The 5,469-nt window shown below is 46.4% G+C and overlaps 1 protein-coding gene across 1 annotated transcript in view; it reads right to left on the bottom strand.

Moving 5' to 3' along the window:
- Positions 1 to 330, bottom strand: part of SEC22C (SEC22 vesicle trafficking protein homolog C (S. cerevisiae)) — a 19,273-nt gene extending 18,943 nt beyond the window's left edge. The window contains exon 1 of the mRNA XM_010835447.1: positions 316 to 330. The gene's annotated coding sequence lies outside the window, so the exon portion shown is untranslated. The remainder of the gene's footprint in view (positions 1 to 315) is intronic.
- Between the last annotated feature and the right edge of the window lie 5,139 nt (positions 331 to 5,469).

Below are 5,469 nucleotides of genomic sequence, written 5' to 3'. Positions count from 1 at the left end.
CCTCCCGCCGCGCCACCCTCCGCCTCCTCTGCAATCAGCCCACCCGGCAGACCTGGCCCGGGTCACAGGCAGCCCAGGCACAGGTAGACGACCCTGCGCATGCGCGAGTCTTGAACCACAACATCTCCCCTGCCCCCGCTTATTCGCTGGTGCCGAGCAACACCCACACCCAAACCGACCAATCCTGGCGCGCCTCCACTGCCGGGTCCCGGAGGAGTCTTGATTGAAAGACTTCTTAAAGGGCTTCGACCCAAATGTAGATTGGGCATGGCTGGGGTGCGCCTGCCAACCTTCCTCGCGTCTCCCGGTTCTCACCCGCGTGGGTCTGAGGTCCAAGTATGTAATTCCCACGTCCGGAGGTGCGAAGAGGCTTCTCAGTTTAAGCTTAGTTTGAAGCCGGGGTAGCGAAAGGTTCTGATGTGTGGAAGTAAGGAGGTTCCGCGTGACGACGCGATACGCCCGGGGCGTGGGTTCAGCTATCTGCTGGGCTAGAGGCCCGAGACAGTCAAACCAAAGATCACAGACTGCTGCCACCCTGGATGAGGTGCCAAAGTCCGGCCCCAAGGGACTCCAATCTGGGGGGCGGACGTACTCACAGACTGGTGATTGATCAATTGGTGATTTATTCATTTAACAAATCGTAAGCACCTGCTGCGAACCAGACACTATGTCAGGAACTGCGGACAAAACGAGTAACTTCTGATACTAAAATCTATATTAAGAGGAGAGAGAAGACTGACAGCACCCATACTGCAATATGCAACACATGTTTAAGTACAAACTGAGCTATGTACTCACCGGAGAGGAGCACGGGTTTTGAAAGGGTTTACTGGAGCTTCTGGCCTGGATTTGGTGGTTCAGGGGGGCTTCCTTGACACTGGATGAGTAATGGCTAACTAGGCAAAGGGAGGAAGAGTGCTTCAGACAGACAGATGTATAAAGAACTCTGTGTGGACTATAGCAGGGCTCCTTGAAAGATGAAAACCAACCCTGGGTTGGGGAGTGGTGAGGGGAGGTGGGTGGGGAGTTGTTTAATAGGCACAGGCTTTCACTTGGGGAAAATGAAAAAGTTCTGGAAACGGATAGTGGTGATGTTTGCACAACAATGTAATGTACTATATATCACAGAACTGTACATTTAAAAATGGTGAAAATGGTAAGTTTTATGTTATGTACATTTTGCCACCAAAGAGGAAAAATAAACTCAGAGTTTAGAGAGTAAAGAAGTAGAGTAAAAGCCACTAGAGAATAGAAGAGGTAAGATCATGTAAGGTATTGGAGGCCATGGTAGAATTTGGTACAGGTGAAAACTGATTTGATTTATATTTTGTAAAGACCACTTTGGCTGCTGATATTAAGATCAAAATGGAGATGGCTCTTGGAAACTGTGGTAGGGCCAGTTGGGAAGTCAGTGCAGTTGTCTGGACAAGAGAAGATGAAGCTAGAATTTAGGCTGGAACAGTGTGAAGCAGAAGAGAACTGGGCAGTCTGCAGAGAAATGTAGAAGCAAAATCAGTAGGACTTGGTGATGAATTGGATGTGAAAGGGTGACAAAGTAGCTTCAAGGATAATGCCATTTTCCACAAGTGATGCTTTGTGAAGTTTATATTGCCAGCCCTTGGCCCTGATTTCCAACCAAAGAGCCAGCCACAAACTTCAACATTTCCATTAGAGGTCACCTCAAACTGCACACATCCAGAGCTGATTTATCACTTACCCTTAGCCCTCTGTGAAATGGGATAAAACCCCCTCCACGGGATGAATAAAGGAATTGTGGAGAGAGAGCGCAGCAAAGCAAATGAGCCTGCTCTGGATCAGGGCCACCACTCAGGGAAATGAAGCTCTAGAAGGCAGAATTGCCCTGATACCCTTTTTGAGGAGTAAAACTTTCCAAGATCTGCATCCTCAGTGAAATGGCTGCTTCTCACTCTGTGCTACAGAGAAAACCAACCTTACTCCCATGTTCATCATGGACGGACTAGACAAGAGAGAAGACAGCCAGAGTTTTAGTTTAGTTTTGTTTTTTTTTCAGAGTTTTAGTGGCCTTTTTTCAGAGTTTTAGTGGTTGCCAGTGACCCAGACAATCATGATGGTGTGATAACTCACCTAGGGCCAGACATCCTGGAATGTGAAGTCAAGTGGGCCTTAGGAAGCATCACTATGAACAAAGCTAATAGAGGTGATGGAATTCCAGTTGAGCTATTTCAAATCCTAAAAGATGGTGCTGTGAAAGTGCTGTATTCAATATGCCAGCAAATTTGGAACACTCAGCAGTGGCCACAGGACTGGAAAAGGTCAGTTTTCATCCCAATCCCAAAGACAGGCAATGCCAAAGAATGCTCAAACTACTGCACAGTTGCACTCATCTCGCACGCTAGTAAAGTAATGCTCAAAATTCTCCAAGCCAGGCTTCTACAGTCTGTGAACTGTGAACTTCCAGACATTCAAACTGGTGTTAGAAAAGGCGGAGGAACCAAAGATCAAATTGCCAACATCTGCTGGATCATCGAAAAAGCAAGAGAGTTCCAGAAAAACATCTACTTCTGCTTTATTGACTATGCCAAAGCCTTTGACTGTGTGCATCACAACAAACTGTGGAAAATTCTGAAAGAAATGGGAATACCAGACCACCTGACCTGCCTCTTGAGAAATCCATATGCAGGTCAGGAAGCAAAAGTTAGAACTGGAAAATGGAACAACAGACTGGTTTCAAATAGGAAAAGGAGTATGTCAAGGCTGTATATTGTCACCCTGCTTATTTAACTTATATGCAGAGTACATCATGAGAAACGCTGGGCTGGAAGAAGCACAAGCTGGAATCAAGATTGCCAGGAGAAATATCAATAATCTCAGATATGCAGATGTCACCACCCTTATGGCAGAAAGTGAAGAAGAACTAAAGACCCTCTTGATGAAAGTGAAAGAGGAGTGAAAAAGTTGACTTAAAGCTCAACATTCAGAAAACTATGATTAAGGCATCCGGTCCCTTCACTTCATTGCAAATAGATGAGGAAACAGTGTCAGATGCCGGAAGCCAGCACGGGAGTTCCACCAATGACAAAGGTCATGGGGAGAGGATCTGACATGCAAAGGCAATCAGAACTCGAGAGGCCCCCTGGACCTGCCCGAGCATCTACCCCAAAACCAAAATCTGTCTGTTTTACTATTTCACGACTTTCACCAACTCTTCTGACATTAACGGGGGGCTATCCCCGACCACCTTTCTCTGTAAGAAAATCAACTTAAAACTGTAGTTAATAAGTCTCCTGGGCATAATAGGAGTGTTTCAATTCAAACCCCTCTGATGACTTTCTAGCTTGCCTGACAGGTTTGTTCAGATTCACAGCCTCCCAACCACGAGAGGCATGGGAAGCTTAAGGTATTCTAACAATGCAGAGCTTCTCAGAGAGTTAAAATTGTTAGATTAGAACTAGTAGAGGATTTCTTTGTTGAGCTAATGCTTGCTGCCAAGTTTCCATATCCCTTACCTACTGTGTCCCTGGGAGTGTATTGATTAATATAGTTGGTATATAGAAATGTAAGTAGTAGCTTTAATGTTTGTAACCTTGGACCCTTGAGTTAATTCTTTTCTTGTTATAGCCCACCACACTTTTGCCCTATAGGAATGCAACTTTATCTAATGCTTTCAGAGGGTGGCGCCTGACTTTAGAATAATCACCTTTAGAGAAAAATAAGTTTTCTGAAGAAAGGGTCATAAAATGTTAACAGGCCTCCTGGCCAGAAGATGATGTAAATCACCTAAAGCTTTTGCATATGATAAGTTTGCAGAAAGAAAGCCTGGCTTCGATAAGCATCAAGGACTGCTGACCTTGCATGATTCTACCCCCTCCCCCGCCCCCATTACCCTCTATGCACAACTTAAGGTATAAAAACTACTTTGGAAAATAAAGTTGCGGGCCTTGCTCACCGAAGCTTGGTCTCCCCATGTCGTCCTTTCTCTTTCCTTTTCTTTTTCAGGCTGATCCCCTGGAGCGCAGGGGCCCTCTGCATTCACTTTACTGCCTGGGCTTCTAAGACCCACTCGAGAAGGTGCCCAGGGTGGGGCACCTTCCACGATTTGAGTAGTCGCCTGCGGCCTACATGAACAGAGCAAGTCCCGTGCTGGGGCTTTATTGGCTTTCTGTGTAAACCAAGGAATATCAGCCTCTTTTCTCTCCTCTATTTTCTTAACTGCAAAATTCTTTCCTTATCTCTCTCTATTTCTATCCTTTTCACCAATGTCGTCCTCCCGAGGGAATCCCTGGATCCAACTGGGGCTGGACCCCAGTAGTCATACTTAATTTTGGGGGCTCCCAAATCACTGCAGATGATGACTGTAGCCATGAAATTAAAAGACACTTACTCCTTGGAAGGAAAGTTATGACCAACCTACATAACATATTAAAAAGCAGAGACATTACTCTGCCAACAAACGTCGGTCTAGTTAAGGCTATGGTCTTTCCAGTGGTCATGTATGGATGTGAGAGTTGGACTATAAAGAAAGCTGAGCGCCGAAGAATTGACGCTTTTGAACTGTGGTGTTGGAGAAGACTCTTGAGAGTCCCTTGGACTGCAAGGAGATCCAACCAGTCCATCCTAAAGGAAATCAGTCTTGAATATTCATTGGAAGTACTGGTGTTGAAGCTGAAACTCCAATATTTTGGCCACCCGATGCGAAGAGCTGACTCATTTGAAAAGACCCTGATGCTGGGAAAGATTGAAGGTGGGAGGAGAAGGGGACAGCAGAGGATGAAATGGTTGGATAGCATCACGGACTCAATGGACATGAGTTTGAGCAAGCTGAATTGGTGATGGACAGGGAAGCCTGGCGTGCTGCAGTCTATGGGGTTGCAAAGAGTTGGACATGACTGAGTGACTGAACTGAACAGCGGTAAAAGTGTGGCCCAAGAGGTTGGCCCAGCTCCCTCTTTGTATGTTGCGGCAAACCACCTCCGCACTATGGTGCATAGGCAGCACAGTTCAGTTCAGTTCAGTCGCTCAGTCGTGTCCGACTCTTTGCGACCCCATGAATCACAGCACGCCAGGCCTCCCTGTCCATCACCAACTCCTGGAGTTCGCTCAAACTGACATCCAAATCGAGTCGGTGATGCCATCCAGCCATCTCATCCTCTGTTGTCCCCTTCTCCTCCTGCCCCCAATCTCTCCCAGCACCAGGGTCTTTTCCAATGAGTCAACTCTTCGCATGAGGTGGCCCAAGTATTGGAGTTTCAACTTTAGCATCAGTCCTTCCAAAGAACACCCAGGATTGATCTCCTTTAGAATGGACTGGTTGGACCTCCTTGCAGTCCAAGGGACTCTCAAGAGTCTTCTCCAACACCACAGTTCAAAAGCATCAATTCTTCGGCGCTCAGCTTTCTTGACAGTCCAACTCTCACAACCATACATGACCACTGGAAAAACCATAGCCCTGACTAGATGGACCTTTGTTGGCAGAGTAATGTCTCTGCT

The sequence above is a fragment of the Bison bison genome, unplaced genomic scaffold, assembly GCF_000754665.1.
Source record: "Bison bison bison isolate TAMUID 2011002044 unplaced genomic scaffold, Bison_UMD1.0 scf7180017864043, whole genome shotgun sequence".
Lineage (NCBI taxonomy): Eukaryota > Metazoa > Chordata > Mammalia > Artiodactyla > Bovidae > Bison > Bison bison.
Note: the sequence above shows the minus strand (reverse complement) of the source record. Positions and strands in the feature narration are given on the sequence as shown.